The sequence below is a fragment of the Pongo pygmaeus genome, chromosome 15, assembly GCF_028885625.2.
Source record: "Pongo pygmaeus isolate AG05252 chromosome 15, NHGRI_mPonPyg2-v2.0_pri, whole genome shotgun sequence".
In the NCBI taxonomy this organism is placed as follows: Eukaryota; Metazoa; Chordata; class Mammalia; order Primates; family Hominidae; genus Pongo; species Pongo pygmaeus.
Genome location: NC_072388.2, coordinates 5889781 through 5908459, shown reverse-complemented (window position 1 = coordinate 5908459; position 18679 = coordinate 5889781).

The window sequence follows — 18679 nt, the reverse complement described above, 5'->3', positions numbered from 1 at the left end:
AACGTGGAATGGAATGGAATGGAATGTGGAATGGGATGTGGAAAGGAATGGAATGGAATATGGAATGGAATCGAATGCAATGTTGAATGTAATTGAAAGGAATTGAATGTGGACTGGAATATAATGTGGAATGGAATAGAATGGAATGGATTGGAATGTGTAATGGAATTTGGAATGTAATGTGTAATGGAATGGAATGGATTGTGTAATGGAATGGAATTGAATGCAGAACGGTATGTGGAATCGAATGGAATGGAATGTGGAATGGAATGGAACGGAATGTGGAATGGAATGTAATGGAATGTTAAATGGAATGTAGAATGGAATGGAATGTGGAATGGAATGTAAAGGAATGTTGAATGGAATGTGGAATGGAATGTAATGTGGAATGGAATGGAAAGGAACATGGAATTGAATGTGGAATGGAATGGAATGGAATGTGAAATCGAATTTAATGGAATGTGGAAATGAAGTTGGAATGGAATGGAATTGAATGTAGAATGGAATGTGGAATGCAAAGGAATGGAATGTGGGAGGGAATGGAATTCATCAGGGATTGGAATGTGGAAAGGAATGTGGAAAAGAATCGAATGGATTTTGCAATGGAATGAGACATGGAACGTGGAATGTAATGGAATGGAACTTGGAATGGAAAGTGGAATGGAACGTGGAATGGAACGTGGAATGGAATGGAATGGAACGTGGAATGGAATGGAATGGAACGTGGAATAGAATGGAATGAAATGTGGAATGGAATAGAATGGAATGGAAAATGGACTGAAAGGGAATGGAATGGAATGAAAAGTGGATTGGAGTGCAATGGAATGTGGAACGGAATGTGAAATTGAATGGAATGGAATGTGGAATGGAATGGAATGGAATGTGGATTGGAGTGGAATAGAAAGTGGAATGGAATGGAAAGAAAGGAGGAATGGAATGGAATGTAATGAGGAATGGAATCTGGAATAGAATGGAATGCAATAGAATGGTAAGGAATGGAACGTGGAATGGAAATGAGTGGAATATGGAATGCAGTGGAGTGGAATATGGAATGGAATGTAATGGAATGGAATACGGAATGGAGTGGAATGGAATATGGAATGCAATGGAATGGAATGGAATGTGGAATGGAATGGAGTGGAATGCTGAATGGAAAATAATAGAATGTTGAAAGGAAAATAATGGAATGGATTGTGGAATGGAATGTGAAATGGATTGTGGAATGGAATGAGTAATGGAATCGAATGGAATGTGGAGTGGAAAGTGTTGGAATGTGGAATGGAATGTGAAATGGAATTGAATGGAATAGAATGTGGAATGGAATGGAATGTGGAATGTAATTGACTGGAATGGAATGTGAAATGGAATGGAATATGTACTGGAATGTGGAATGGATTGTGGAATCGAATGTGGACTGAAATGGAAAGTGGAATGGAATGAAATGGAATGTGTAATGGAATTTAATGGAAAGTAGAATGGAAAGGAATGGAATGTGGAATGGAATGGAATGGAATGTGAAATGAAACGTGGAACGGATTGTGGAATGGAATGAGAAATGGAATGGAATGGAATGTGGTGTGGAATGGAATTGATTGGAATGTGGAATGGAATAGAATGTGGAATGGAAATGAATGGAATGTTAAATGGAACTTGGAACAGAAAGGGGGATGGAGTGTGGAATGGGAAAAGGAATGGAATGGAATGTGGAATGGAATGGAACGGAATGTGGAATGGAACGGAATGGAAGCTGTAATGGAATGGAATGGATTACCATGTGGAATGGAATGGAATTTCCAGTGGAATGGAATGGAATGTGAAATGGAATGGAATGGAACGAAATTTGGAATGAAATGGAATGGAAAAGAATGTGGAATTGAATGGAAAGGAATGTGGTGTATAATGAGGAATGGAATGTGATGCAATGTTGAATGAAATGTGGAATGGAATGGAATGGAATGTGGAATGGAATGGAAAGTGGAGTGGAATGGAATGGAACGTGGGACGTAACGGAATGGAATGGAACGTGCAATGGAAACGAACGAAATGAAATGGAATGTGGAATGGAATGGAATGGAATGGAGTGTGGAATGGAATGGAATGGAAAGTGGAATTGAATGTGGAATGAAATGGGATGAAATTTGGAATGGAATCTGGAATGTAGTGGAATGAATTGGAAAGTGGAATGGAATGGAATGGAGTGAAATGGAATGTGTAATGGAATGCAATGGAGTGGAATGAAATGTTGAACGGAATGGAATGGAATGGAAAGTGGAACAGAATGTAGTGGAATGTGGTATGGAATGTGAAATGGAATGTGATGGAATGTGGAGTGGAATGTGGAACGCGATGGAATTGAATGGAATGTGGAATGGAATGGAATGTAGTGGAATGTGGAACGGAATGTAACGGAAAATGGAACGTAATGGAATGGAATGTGAAATGGAAATTAGACGGTATTAGACTGGAAAGTGGAATGGAATGTGCAGTGGAATGGAATGGAATGTGGAATGGATTTGAATGGAATGGAAATTGGAATGGAATGGAAAGGAATGGAATGTGGAATGGAATGGAATGGAATATGGAATGGAATGCAATGTGAAATGGAATATAGAATGGAATGGGATGCAATGTGGGATGGAATGTGGAATGGAATGGAATGGAATGTGGAATGGAATGGAATCTGGAATGGAATGGAAAGGACTGTGGAATGGAATGTGGAATGGAATGTGAAATGGAATGGAATGGAATGTGGAATGGAATCTGGAATGGAATGAAATGGAATGGAATGTGGAATGGAGTGGAATGCAAGAATGAATTAAATGGACTGGAATTTCGAATGGAATGTAATGGAATGTGTAATTTAATGGAATTTGGAATGGAATGTTGAATGGAATGGATTGTCGAATGCAATGTAATGTAATGTGTAAAGGAATGGAATTTGGAATGGAAGGTAGAATGGAATGTGGAATGGAATGTGTAATGGAATGGAATGGAATGGAATGTGGAATGGAATGGAATGAAATTGGATGTTCAACGGAATGCAATGGCACGTGGAATGTAACGGAATGGAATGGAATGTGGAACGGAATGCAATGGAAAGTGGAATGGAATGAAATGTGGAATGAAGGGTAGAAGGTAATGGAATGGAAAGTGGAAAGGAATGGAATGTGAAATGGAGTGGAATGGAATGTGGAATGTGAAATGCAATGTGGAATGGAATGTGAAATGGAATGTGAAATAGAATGTGTAAAGGAATGTGGAATGGAATGAAAAGGAATGTGGAATGTAATGGAAAGGAACGTGGAATGGAATGTGGAATGTAATGGAAGGGAACATAGAATGGAAAGTGGAATGGAATGGAATGGAAAGTGGAACGGAACGTGAAATATAATGGAATTGAACATAGAATGTTCATGGAATGGAACATGGAATGGGATGGAATGGAATGTGGAATGGAATGTGTAATGGAATCTGTAAAGGAATGGAATGTAATCTGGCATGGAATTTCGAATGAAATATGGAATAGAATGTGGAATGGAATGGAATGGAATGTGGAATGGAATTTGAAATGGAATGTGGAATGGAATGGAATGGAATGAGGAACGGAACGGAATGTAATGTGGAAAGTAATGGAATGGAATATGGAATGGAATGGAATTGAATGGAATGCAATGTATTGGAAAGTGGAATGGAATGGAGTGCAATGTGAAATGGATTGGAATGGAATGTGAAATGGAATGTGGAATGCAATGGAATGGAATGTGTAATGGAATGGAACGGAATGGAATGTGGAATGGAATGGAATGAAATGTGGAATGGAATGGAACGGAATGGAATGTGAAATGGAATGGAATGGAAAGTGGAATGAAATGGAATGCAATGCGGAATGGAAAGTTGTAGGGAATCTCGAATGGAATGTGCAATGGAATGGAGTGGAATGGAATGTGGAATGGAATGGAGTGGAATGGAATGTGGAATGGAATGGAATTGAATGTGGAATTGAAAGGAGTGGAATGCAACGTGGAATGGAATTTGAAATGGAACTTGGAATGGAATGCAATGGAACGTGGGATGGAATGTGGAAAGCAATGGAATGGAATGGGGGTTGGAATGGAATGGATTGTGGAAAGGAATGGAATGGAATGTAGAATGGAATTTGAAATGGAATGGAATGGAATGTGGAATGGAATGGAATTGAATGGAATGGAATTGTATGGAAAGTTGAATGGAATGGAATGGAATGTCGCATGGAATGTGGAATGGAATGGAATGGAACGTGGAATGGAACGTAGAATGGAAAGTGGAATGGATCATGCAATAGAACGTGGAAGGGAATGTGGAATGGAATCAGTTATAGTATGGAATGGGGTGTGGACGGTAAGGGATTGGAATGCAGAATGGAATGCGGAATGGAATATGGAATGGAATGTGGAACAGAATGGAAGGGAACGTGGAATGGAATGGAAAGGAACTTGGAATGGAATGGAATGGAATGGAGTGGAACGGAATGGAATGTGCAATATAATGGAATGGAATGTGGAAGGGAATGGAATGGAATGCGGAGTGGAATTTAATGGAACGGAATGTGGAATGGAATGTAATGGAATGTGGAATGCAATGTGAAATGCTGTGAAATGGAATATGGAATTGAATGCAATGGAATGTGGAATGGTATGTGGAATAGAATGAAAAGGAATGTGGAATCGAATGTGGAATGGAAAGGAATGAGATGTGGAAAGGAATGTGGAATGGAACGGAATGTGGAATGTAATGTGGAATGGAAAGTGGAAAGGAATGTGGAATAGAATGGAATTGAATATGGAGTGGAATGGAATGTGGAATTGAATGGAATATAGAATGGAATAGAATGGAATGGAATGGAATTGAATGGAATGGAATGTGGAATGCAATGTTGAATGCAATCTGGAATGGAATGTGGCATGGAATGGAATGGAATTGAATAGAAATTGGAACGGAATTGAATGGAAAGTGGAATGGAATGTGGAATGGAATGGAATGTGGAATGGATTGTGGAATGGAATGGAATAGAATGTGGCATGAATTGGAATGGAATGTGGAAAGGACAGGATTGGAATGGAATGTGGAATGCAATGGAATGTAATGAAATGGAAGGTGGAATGAAACGTTGAATGAAATGGAGTGGAATGTGGAATGGAATGAGGAAGGGAACGGAATGGAATGTGGAATGGAATGCAATGGAATGTGGAAAAGAATGGAATGGAATTGAACGTGAAATGCAGTGGAATGGAATGGAATGGAATTTAATGTGGAAAGGAATGGAATAGAATGGGGAACGGAGTGTGGAATGGATAGTGGAATGGAATGGAATGTGCAATGTAATGTGGAATGGAAAGTGGAATGTAATGGAATCGAATGTGTAATGCAATGTGAAATGTATGGGAACGGCATGTGGAATACTATGCAATGGAAAGTGGAATGCAATGAAATGGAATGGAATGGAATGTGGAATGGAATGCAATGCAATGCGGAATGGAATGGAATGGAATGTGGAATGGAATGGAATTGCATGTGGAATGCAATGGAATGGAATGCAGTGTGGAATGCAATGGAATGGAATAGAATGGAATGTGGATTGGAATGGAATGTGGAAAGGAATGTGGAATGGAACGTAGAATGGAAAAGAGTGGATTGGAATGCAATGGAATGGATTGTGGAATGGAAAGGAATGTGGAAGAGAATTTGGAATGGAACGTGGAATGGAATGGAATGGAATGGAATGTGCAATGGAATTGAACGAAATCTGGAAAGGAGTGGTATGGAATGGAACGTGGAATGGAAACAAATGGAATGGAATGTAAAGTGGAATGGAATGGAATGTAAAGTGGAATGGAATGGAAAGTTTAATGGAATGCATAGTGGAAAGGAATGGAAAGTGGAATAGAATGGAACGTGGAAAGGAATGGAAGGGACGGGGGAACGGAATGGAAAGGAATGGAATGGGAAATGGAATGGAATGGACTGTGGAATGGAATGGAAAGGAATGGAATTAGAAATGGAATGGAATGGAATGTGGAAAGGAATCCTATGGAATGGAATGTGTAATGGAAACGAAAGGAATGGAATGGATAGTGGAATGGAACGGAATGTGCAATGGAATGGAATGCAATGTGAAATGGAATGGAATGCAATGTGAAATGGAATGGAATGAAATGTGGAATGGAATGGAATGGAATGAGGAATGGAAAGGAATTGAAATCGAATGGAATGGAATGAGGAATGGAATGGAGTGGAATGTGGAGTGGAATGGAATGGAAAGGAATGTGGAATGGAATGGAATGGAATGTGGAATGGAATGTGGAATGGAACGGAATGGAAAGGAATGTGGAATTGAATGGAATGGAATGGAATGTGGAATGGAATGGAATGGAATGGACTGGTATCTGGAATGGAATGGAAAGGTATGTGATGTGGAAACAGAATGCAATGTGAAATGCAAATAGAATGGGATATGGAATGAAATGGAATGGAATGTCGAATGGAAAGGAATGGAATGTGGAATGCAACGTGGAATGGAATGTGGAATGGAATTGAATGGAATGTGGAATGGAATATTAAATGGAATGTGGAATGGAATGGAATGGAATGTGGAATAGAATGCGGAATGGAATGCGGAATGGAACATGGAATGGAATGTGGAATGGAATGTGGAATGGAATGGAATGGAATGGAATGTTTAATGGAATTTGGAAGGGAATCTCGAATGGAAAGTGGAAAGGAATGGAATGGAATGCAATGTGGAATGGAATGTGGAATGGAATGTGGAAAGGAATGGAATGTGGAATGGAATGGAATGGAATTTGGAATGGAATGGAACGGAATGTGGAATGGAATGGAATGGAATTGAATATGCAAGGGAATGGAGTTGAATGGAATGGAAAGTGGAATTGAATGGAATGGAATGTGTAATAGAACGGAATGGAATGTGGATTGTAATGTGGAATGGAATGGGGAATTAAATGGAATCGAATGGAATTGAATGTGGAGTGGAATGGAATGGAATGTTGAATGGAATGTGGAAAGGAATGGAATGGAATGTGGAATGGAATGGAATGGAATGTTAAATTGAATGGAATGGAATGTGGAATGTAATTGAATGAAATGTGGCATGGAATGGAAGGGAATATGGAATGGAATGTGTAATGGAATGGAATGGAATCTGGAATGGAATCTAATGGAATGTGGAATGGAAAGGAATGGAATTTGGAATGGAATGGAATGGAATGGAAAGGAAGGTGGAATGCAATTGAATGGAAAGGAATGGAATGTTGAATGTAATTGAATGGAATATGGAATGGCATGCAACGTGGAATCGAATGGAATGGAATGTGGAATCGATTCTAATGGAATGTGGAATGGAATGGAATTGATTGTTGAATGGAAAGTGGAATGACATGGAATGGAATGTGGAATGGAATGGAATGCAATTTGGAATGGAACGTTTAATTGAACGTGGAATTGAATGGAATGGAACGTGGAATGGAAAGTGGAATGGAATGGAATGTAACGTGGAATGGAACTTGGAATGGAACGTGGAATGAAAAGTGGAATGGAAATGAATGGAATGGAATGGAATTGAAAGCGGAATGGAATGTGGAGTGGAACGTGGAATGGAATGGAATGGAATGAAATGGAATGTGGAGTGGAATATAGAATGGAATGTGGAATGAAAGGCAATGGAATGCGGAATGGAATGTGAAATGGATTGGAATTCAATGTGGAATGGAATGGAATTGAATGTGCAATGGAATGGAAAGGAATGGAATGTGGAATGGAATGAAATTGAATGGAATCTGGAAAGGAATGTGGCATGCAAAGGAATGGAACTTTGAATGGAATGGTATGGAAAGTGGAATGGAGTGGATTGGAACGTGGAATGGAATGTGGAATGGAATGGATAGGAATGAAATGCAAAGTGGAATGGAATGGAAGGTGGAATGGAATGGAATGGAATGTGGAATGGAATGCGGAATGGAATGGAACGGAAAGTGGAATGTAAAGTGGAATGGAACGTGGAATGGAATGGAATGGAATGTGGAGTGGAATGTGGAATTGACTGGAATGGAATGTGGAATGGAATGGAATGGAATGTGGAATGGAATGGAACAAGATGGAATGTGGAATGGAATGCGGAGGAATGGAATGGAACTGAATGTGGAATGGAAAGTGGAACGGAATAGAATGGAATGGAATGTGGAATGAAATGGAATGGAATGGAAGGTGGAATGGAATCGAATGGAAGGGAATGTGAAATGGAATGGAATGGTATGGAATATGGAATGGAATGAAATGGAAAGGAATGGAATGGAGTGGAATGTGGAATCTAATGGAATGTTGCAATGGAACGAAATGCAACGTGGAATGGAATGCAATGGAATGTGGAATGGAATGTGGAATGGAATGGAATGGACTGTGGAATGGAATTGAATGTGCAATGGTATGGAACGGAATGAGAAGTGGAAGTAGTTTGGAATGTGAAATGTAAATAGAATGGAATGCGGAATGGAATGGAATGCAATGTGGAATTGAATGGAATGGAATATGGAAAGGAAAGTGGAAGGGAATGGAATGGAACAGAATGTGGAAGGTAATGGACCGTGGAATGGAATGGAACGTGGAATGGAATGGAATGGAAACTGGAATGGAGTGGAAAGGAAAGTGGAATGGAATGGAATTTAACGGAGAGGAATTTGGAATGGAATATGGAATGGAACGTGGAATGAAATGCAATGGAGCAGAATGGAATGTGGAATGGAATGTGGAATGGAAAATGGAATGGAATGGAAAGCAATGGGATGAAATGTGGAATGGAATTAGGAATGGAACGTGGAATGGAATGGAAAGGAATGTAGAATGGAATGTGATATGGATTAGAAAGGTATGTGGAATCGAGTGGAATGGAATGTGGAATGGAACGTGGAATGGGCTGGAATGGAAAGTGGAATGGAATGTGGAATGGAATGGAATGGAATGTGCAATGGAATGGAAGGAAATGTGGAATGGAATGGAATGGAATGGAATGTGGAACGCAATGGAATGTAAAGAATGTTATAGAATGGAACGTGGAATGGAAAATGGAATGGAAAGGAATGGAATGTTGAATGGAAAGTGGAATGGAAAGTGGAATGGAATGGAATGGAATGGAATGTGGAATGGAATGGAATGCAAGGTGGAATGGAATGTCATGGAATGGAATGTAGTTAGTGTTAGAGTGGAATGTGGAATGGAAGGGAATGCAATGTGGAATGGAATGGAAAGTAAGTTGTAATGTATTGTGGAATGGAATCGAATAGGAATGTGGAAAGGAATGCGGAATGGGATGGAAAATGGAATGCAATGGGAAGGAATGTTTTATGCAGTGGAATGGAATGAGGACTGGAATGGACTCGAATGTGGAAAGGAATGCGGAATGGAATGTGGAATGCAAGGTGGAATGGAATGGAATGGAATGCGGAATGGAATGGAATGAGTAATGGAATGTGAAATGGAACGTGTAATGGAATTTGGAGTGGAATGTGGAGTAAAACGGAATGGAAAGTGGAATGCAATCTGGAATGTAATATAATGGAATGTGGAATGAAATGCGAAACTGAATCAAATGGAATGTGGAATGGAATGGATGTGTAATGGAATGGAATGGAATGTGGAATGGAATGGAATGGAATGTGAAATGGAAATAGAATTGAAGGTGGAATGGAATGGAATGGAATGTGGAATGGAATGGAATGGAATGTGGAATGGAACCTGGAATAGAATGGAATAGAATATCGAATGGATTGGAGTGGACTGGAAAGTAGAATGGAATGGAAAGGAATGTGGAATTGAATGTAGTATGGAATAGAATGGAATGTGCAATGGTATGGAATGGAATTTGGAATGGAACGTAGAACGGAATGGAATGAAATGTGGAATTGAATGTGGAATGGAATGGAATGGAAACTGGAATGGTATGGAATGGATTGGAATGTGGAATGCAAAGGAAAGGAATGGAATGGAATGGAATGTGGAATGGAAATTGGAACTCATTTGAGTGGAATGTAGAATGGAATGTGGAATGGAATGGAAAGGAATGTGGAATGAAATGTGAAAAGCGTTGGAAAGGAATGTGAAATGGAATTGAATGGAACATGGAATGGAACGTGGAATGGAATGGAATGGAATGTGGAATGGAATGGAATAGAATGTGGAATGGAATATGGAATTGAATGGAATGGAATGTGGAATGCAATGGAATGTGGAAGGAAATGGAATGGAACGTGGAATGCAATGGAATTGAAAGAAGAATGGAATGGAATGTTTAATGGAGTGGAATGGAACTTGGAATGGAATGTGGAATGCAATGGAATGGAATGGAATGTGGAATAGAATGGAATGGAAAGGAATGTGGAATGGAATGGAATGGAATGTGAAATGGTATGTGGAACAGAATGGATTGCAAGGTGGAATGGAATGTAATGATGGAATGGAATGGAATAGAAAGTGAAATGTAATGGAATGGAATGGAATGGGAAATGCAATGGAATGTGGAATGGAATGCAATGGAATGTGGAATCGAATTTGGAATGGAATGGAATGGAATGGAATGGAATGTGGAATGGAATGGAATGTGGAATATGGAATAGAATGGAATGTGGAATGGAATGGAATGGAATGGAATTGAATGGAATGTGGTTTGCAATGGAATTGAACGGAATATGGAATGGAATGGAATGGAAAGTGGAATGGAATGGAATGGAATGTGGTACGGAATGAGGAATGGAATGGAAAGCAATGGAATGGAATTTGAAATGGAATGGAATGGAATGTGGAATGGAATGGAATGGAATGCAATGTGAAATGGAATGGAATTGAAAGTGGAACGGAATGTAATGAAATGTGGAATAGAATGGAAAGGAATGGAATGGGAAATCTAAGGGAACGGAAGGTGAAATGGAGTGGAATGGAATGTGGAATGGATTGAAATCGAATTTGGAATGGATTGGAAAGGAATGTGGAATGTAGTGGAATTTAATGCAATGTGAAATGAAATGGAATGAAACGAGGAATGCAATGGAATGGAATGTGCAATGGAATGAAATGGAATGTGGAAGGAAGTGCGGATTGGAATGCGGTATGGAATGGAATTGAATGGGTAATGGAATGGAATGGAATGTGTAATTGAATGAAGAATGGAATGGAATGCAATGTGAAATTGAATGGAATGGATCTGGAATGGAATGGAATGTGGAATGGAAGGAAATGCAATGTGGAATGGAATGGAATGGAATTGAATGTGAAATGGAATGGAATGCAACTGAATGTTATGTGGAATGGAATGAGAAATGGAATGTAATGGAATGTGGAATTAAAGAAGAATGGAATGGAATGGAATGTGGAATGGAATGGAATGGAATGTGGAAAGGAAAGGTATGGAGTGAGACGTGGAATGGAATGGAATGGAATGTGGAATAGAATGGTATGGAATGGAAAGTGGAATGGAAGGGAATGGAATGGAATGTGGAAAGGAAGGGAATGGAATATGGAATGGATTGGGATGGAATGTAGAATGGAATGGAATGTAGAATGGAATGGAATGCAATGGAATGTGGACTGGGAGGGAATGGTATGTCAAATCGAATGCAATGGAATGTAGAATGGATCGGAATGCAAAGTGGAATAGAACGGAATGGAACGTAATGGAACGTAGAAGGGAATGTAACGGAATGTGTAATGGAAGAGAATGGAATGGAATATGGAATATAATGGAAGGGAATTGAATGGAATACGGAATGGAAGGGAATGGAATGTGGAATGGAATGGAATGGAATGCAGAATGGAACGTGGAATAGAATGGAATGGAAAGTGGAATGGAATAGAACGTGGAATGCAGTGGAATGGAAGGTGAAAAGGAAATTGGAATGGAATGGAAAGGAATGTGCAATGGAATGGAGTGAAATGTAGAATGGAAAGTGGATGATATGTGGAATGGTATATGGATTGGAATGGAATGGAATGTGGAATTGAATTTGGAATGGAATAGAACGGAATGGGGAATGGAATGGAATGGACTGGAATGTGGAATGGAATTGTATGGAAAGTTGAAAGGAATGGAATAGAATGGAATGTGTAATGAAAAGGAATAGAATGTGGAATGCAATGGAATGGAATTGAAAGGAATGTTCAATGGAATGGAATGGAATGTGTAATGGAATGGAATAGAAAGGAATACGGACTGGAATGGAATGGAATTTGGAATAAAATGTGTTGGAATGTGGAATGGAATGTGGAATGGAATGGAATGAAATGTGGAATGGAATGTGGAATGGAATGGAATGTGGAATGGAATGGAATGTGGACTGGAATGTGTAATGTAGTGAAATCGAATGTGTAATGGAAGGGAAAGGAATGGAATGTGAACTGGAAAGGAATGGAATGGAATAGAGTGAAACTGATCATGCAATGGAATGGAATGTTAAATAGAATGTGGAATGCAATGGAATGGAATGTGGAATTGAATAGAATGGAATGTGGAATGGAAAGGAATGGAATGGAATGGAATGTGGAATGGAATGGAATTTGGAATGGAATGGAATGGAAAGGAATGTAATATCGAACGGAATGGAAGGTAACGTGGAATGGAAAGTGGAATGGAATCTAATGTAATGTGGACTGAGACGGAATTGTTTCGAATGGAATGGAAAAGAATGTGGAATTGAATGGAAGGGAATGTGGAATGGAATGTGGAATGGAATGGAAAGGAATGTGGAATGGAATGGAATGGAATGTGGAATACAATTCAATGGAATATGGAATGGAATAGAACGGAATGTTGAATGGAATATGGAATGGAATGGAATGGAATGTGAATGGATTGGAATGTGAATGGAATGAAATGTGAATAGAATGGAATGGAATGGAAAGTGGAATGGATTGTGGAATGAAATTAAATGGATTATGAAGTTGAATGGAATGAAATGTGTAATGGAATGGAATGGAATGTGGAACGGAATGTGAAGTAGAATGGAATGGAATGTGGAATTGAATGGAATGGAATGTGGAATGGAATGTGAAATGGAAAGGAATGGAATGGAATGGATTCTGGATTTCAATGGAAAGGAAAGGAATGTGGAATGGAATGGAATGGAATGAAATGTGGAATGTGAAATATAATGGAATGTTGAATGGAATGTGGAATGGAATGGAAAGGAATGTGGAATGAAATGGAATGGAATGGAATGTGGAATGGAATGAAATGTGGAATGTGAAATATAACGGAATGCGGAAAAAAAAGGAATGGAATGCAACGAGACATGGAATAGAAGGTAAAGTGGAATGGAATGGAATGGAATGCGCAATGGAATGTATTGGAATGTGGATGGAATGGAAAGGAATTGAAAGTGGAATGGAAGGGAATGGGAACAGGAAGGGAATGGAGTGGAATATGGAATGGAATGCAATGTAAAGAAATGTGAGATGGACGCGAATGGAATGTGGAATGCAATAGAATGGAATATGCTATGGAATGCACTGGAAGGTGGAATGGAATGCAATGGAAAGTGGAATGGAATGGAATTGAATGGAATGGAATGGAATATGGAATGGAATGGAATGGAATGTGGAATGGAATGGATTGGAATGTGGAATCGAATGGAATGGAATGCGGAGTGGATTGTGGAATGTGGAATGGAATGTGGAATGGAATGGAATGGAACAGAATGTGGAATGTAATGGAATGGAATGGAATCAGAAATAGAATGGAATGTAATGTGCAATATAATGTGGAATGGAATGGAATGGAATGGAATGGAATGTGGAACAGAATGGAATGTAATCGAATGTGAAATGAAATTGAATGAGTAATGGAATGGAAAGGAATGTGGAATGGAACTGAGTGGAATGTGGAATTGAATGCGGAATGGAATGGAATGTGGAATGGAATGGAATGCAATGTGGAATGGAACGGAATGGAACGTGGAATGGAATGGAACGGAATACGGAATGGAATGGTATGGAATGTGGAATGGAATGGGATGGAATGAGCAACGGAATGTGGAATGGAAGGGAACGGAATGTGGAATGGAATGGAATGGAATGTGGAGTGGAATGGAATGCAATTGAATGAAATGTGGAATGCAAGTGAATGGTATGTGGAATGGAATGGAATGGAATGTGTAATGGAATGTGGAAAGGAATGTGGAATGAAATGTGGAATGGAATACAATGGAATGTGGAATGGAATGAGGAATAGAATGTGGAATGGAATGGAATGGAATGTGGAATGGATCGTGGAATGGAACGTAGAATGGAACTTGGAATGGATAGTGGAATGGAATTTAATGGAACGTGGAATGAATCGTGGACAAGAACGTGGAATTGAAACTGGAATGTAAAGGAATGGAACATGGAGTGGAACGTGGAACGGAACGTGGAATGTAATGGAATGGAATTTGGAATGGAATGGACAGTGGATTTCAATGTAATGTAAGGTGGAATGGAACGGAATCGAAAGTGGAATGGAATGGAACTTAGAATGGAGTGGAATGGAACATGGAATGGAAAGTGGAATGGAATGGAAGGAACGTGGAATGGAAAGGAATTTGGAAGGCGATGGAATGGAATGGAATGGAATAGAATGGAATGGAATGGAAATTGGAATAGAATGTAGACTGGGATCTAGAATGGAATGTGGAAAGGAATGGAATGGAATGGAATGGAATGTAGAATGGAACGTGGAATGGGATGGAAAGTGGAGTGGAATGGAATTCAGAATGCAATTTGGAATGGAATGGAATGGAATGGAATGTGGAATGGGATGGAATGGAAGGGAGTGGAATGTGGAATGGAATGGAATGGAATGAAAAGGAATCTGGAACGGAATGGAATGTGCAATGGAATGGAAAGAATGTGAAATGGAATGGAATGGAATGTGGAATGGAATGCGGAATCGAACGGAACCGAGTGTGTAATAGAATGGAATGGCATATAGACATCAATGGAATGGAAAGCAATGGAATGTGAAATGGAATGGAATTGAAAGTGGAAAGGAAAATGGAAATGAATGGAATGGAATGTGAAGTAGAATGAGGAATGGAATGGAATAAAATGTGGAATGGAATTTAATGGAATGTGGAATGGAATGGAATGAGGAAGGGAATGGAATGTGGAATGGAATGGAATGGAATGGAATGTGGAATGTAATGGAGTGGAAGGTTAAATAGAATGGAATGGAATGGAATTTGAATGGAATGGAATGGAATGGAAAGTGGAATGGAATGGAATGTAGTGTGGAATAGAATTGAATGTAATGTGGAATGCAATGTCGAATGGAATGGAATGGAAAGTGGAATGGAAGGTGTAATGGAATGGAATGGAATTTAGAATGGAATGTAGAATGCAATGGAATGGGATGTGGAATGGAATGGAATGGTATGAGGATTGCAATGTGCAATGGAATGTGGAATCTAACAGAATGGAATGTGGAATGGAATGGAATGGAATGTGGAATGGGATGGAATGGAAGGGAGTGGAATGTGGAATGGAACGGAATGGAATGAAAAGGAATCTGGAACGGAATGGAATGTGCAATGGAATGGAAAGAATGTGAAATGGAATGGAATGTAATGTGGAATGGAATGTGGATTCGAATGGAATCGAGTGTGTAATAGAATGGAATGGCATATGGACTTCAATGGAATGGAAAGCAATGGAATGTGAAATGGAATGGAATTGAAAGTGGAAAGGAAAGTGGAATTGAATGGAATGGAATGTGAAGTAGAATGAGGAATGGAATGGAATAAAATGTGGAATGGAATTTAATGGAATGTGGAATGGAATGGAATGAGGAAGGGAATGGAATGTGGAAGGGAATGCAATGGAATGGAATGTGGAATGGAATGGAGTGGAAGTTTAAATGGAATGGAATGGAATGGATAGTGGAATGGAATGGAATGCAGTGTGGAATAGAATTGAATGTAATGTGGAATGCAATGTCGAATGGAATGGAATGGAAAGCGGAATGGAAGGTGGAATGGAATGGAATGGAATTTAGAATGGAATGTGGAATGCAATGGAATGGGATGTGGAATGGAATGGAATGGTATGAGGATTGCAATGTGCAATGGAATGTGGAATCTAACTGAATGGAATGTGGAATGGAATGGAATGGAATGCAAAATGGAATGGAATGGAATGTGGAATGGAATCGAATGGAATGGATTCTGGAATGGAATGTGGACAGGAATGAGGAATGGAATGGAATGGAATGTGGAATGGAAAGGAATGGAATGTGGAATGGAATGGAATGCAATGTGGAATGGAATGGAATGGAACGTGATGTGGAATGGAATGGAAGGGAATCTGGAATGGAATGTGTAATCAAATGGAATGGAATGGAATGTGGAATGGAATGGAATGGAACGTGAAGTGGAATGGAATGGAAGGGAATCTGGAATGGAATGTGTAATCAAATGGAATGGAATGGAACGGAATGTTAAATGGAATGGAATGGAATGAGGAATGGAATGGAATGGAACATGGAATGGAAGTGAATGGAATGGAATGTGGAATGGAATGGAATGTAATGGAGTGTGGACAGGAAAGGAATGGAATGTGGAATGCAAAGTCGAATGGAATTGAATGGAAAGTGGAATGGAATGTCGATTGGAATGGAATGGAATTCCGAATGGAATGTGGAATGGAAAGGAATGGGATGTGGAATGGAATGGAATGTGGAATGGAACGTGCTATGAAATGTGGAATGGAAGAGAATTGAGTGTGGAATGGAATGGAATGGAATGGAATGCTGAATGGAGTGGAATGGAATGTGGAATGGAATTGAATGGAATGGAATATGTAATGGAATCTGGAAAAGAATGTGGAATGAAATGGAATGGAATGTGGAATGGAATGGAATGGAATGTGGAACAGAATGGCATGGAATGCGGAATGGAATGGGTTGGAACATGGAATGGAATAGAATGGAATGGAACGTGGAATGGAATGGAACGTGAAATGGAATGAAATGGAAAGTGGAATGGATCTTGGAAAGGAATTTGGAACGGAAAGTGGAAAGGAATGTTGAAGGTCGAATAGAATGGAATGGAATATGGAAGGGAAAGGAATGGAATATGGAATGGAATGGAATGGAATGTGTAATGGAATGGAATGGAATATGAAATGGAATGCAATGGAATGTGCGATGGAATGTGGAACGGAATGGAATACAAGGTGAAATGGAATGGAATGGAGTGTGGAATGGAACACAGAATGGTATGGAATGGAATGGGGAATGGATCATTGAAAGGAATTGAATGGAACGTGGCATGGAATGTGGAATGGAAGGTGAAATGGAACGTGGAATGGAAAGTGGAATGTGGAATGGAAAGGAATGAAAATTGGAATGGAATGTGCAATGGAATGGAATGGAATGTGGAATGGAATGTGCAGTGGAATGGAATGTGAAACGGAATGTGCAGTGGAATGGAATGTGGAATGGAATGCAATACAATGTGGAATGGAATGGAATGGAATGGATTGTGGAATGGAATGGAATGGAATGTGGAATGGAACGTTAAATGGAATGGAATGGAATGAGGAATGGAATGGAATGGAACGTGAAATGGAATGGAATGGAATGGAATGTGGAATGGAATGGAATGGAATGGAGTGTGGACTGGAATGGAATGGAATGTGGAATGCAATGTCGAATGGAATTGAAAGGAAAGTGGAATAGAATGTGGCTTGGAATGGAATGGAATTCAGAATGGAATGTGGAATGGAATGGAATTGGATGTTCAATGGAATGGAATGTGGAAAGGAACGTGCAATGAAATGTGGATTGGAACAGAATTGAGTGTGGAATGGAATGGAAAGGAATGCAAAATTGAATGGAAAGGAATGTGGAATGGAATCAAATGGAATGGAATGTGTAATGGAATCTGTAAGGGAATGAGGAATGAAATGGAATGGAATGTGGAATGAAATGGAATGGAATGTGGAACGGAATGGAATGGAATGTGGAATGGAAATTGGAATGGATTGGAAAGGAATGTGGAATGGAATGGAGTGGAATGATGAATGGAATGTTGAATCTAATGCAATGGAATTTGGAATGGAATGTGGAATGGAATGTGGAACGGAGTTGAATGGAATGTGGAGTGGATTGGAATTGAATGTGGAATGAGATGGAAGAGAATGTAGAATGGAATGGAATGTGGAATGGGATGGAAAGGAATGTGGAATGGAATGGAATGGAATGAAATGTGGAATGCAAAGGAATGAAATGGAAAGGAATGTGGAAAGTAAAGGATTTGAATGTGGAAAGGAAAGTGGATTTGAATGGAATGGAATGGAATGTGGCAAGGAATGGAATGGAATTTGGAATGGAATGTGGAATGTAGTGGAATCTAATGTGGAATGGAGAGTGGAATGGAATGGAAAGGAATGTGGAATTGAATGGAAATGAATCTGGAATGGAATCCAGTTGAATGGAATTTGGACTGGAATGGAATGGAATGGAATGTGGAATGGAATGGAATGGAATGTGGAATGGAATGGAATGGAATGTTTACTCAAAAGTGTAATGGAATATGGAAATGAATAGATTGGAATGTGGAATGGAATGGAATGGAATGGAATGTGGAATGGAAAGGAATGGAATGGA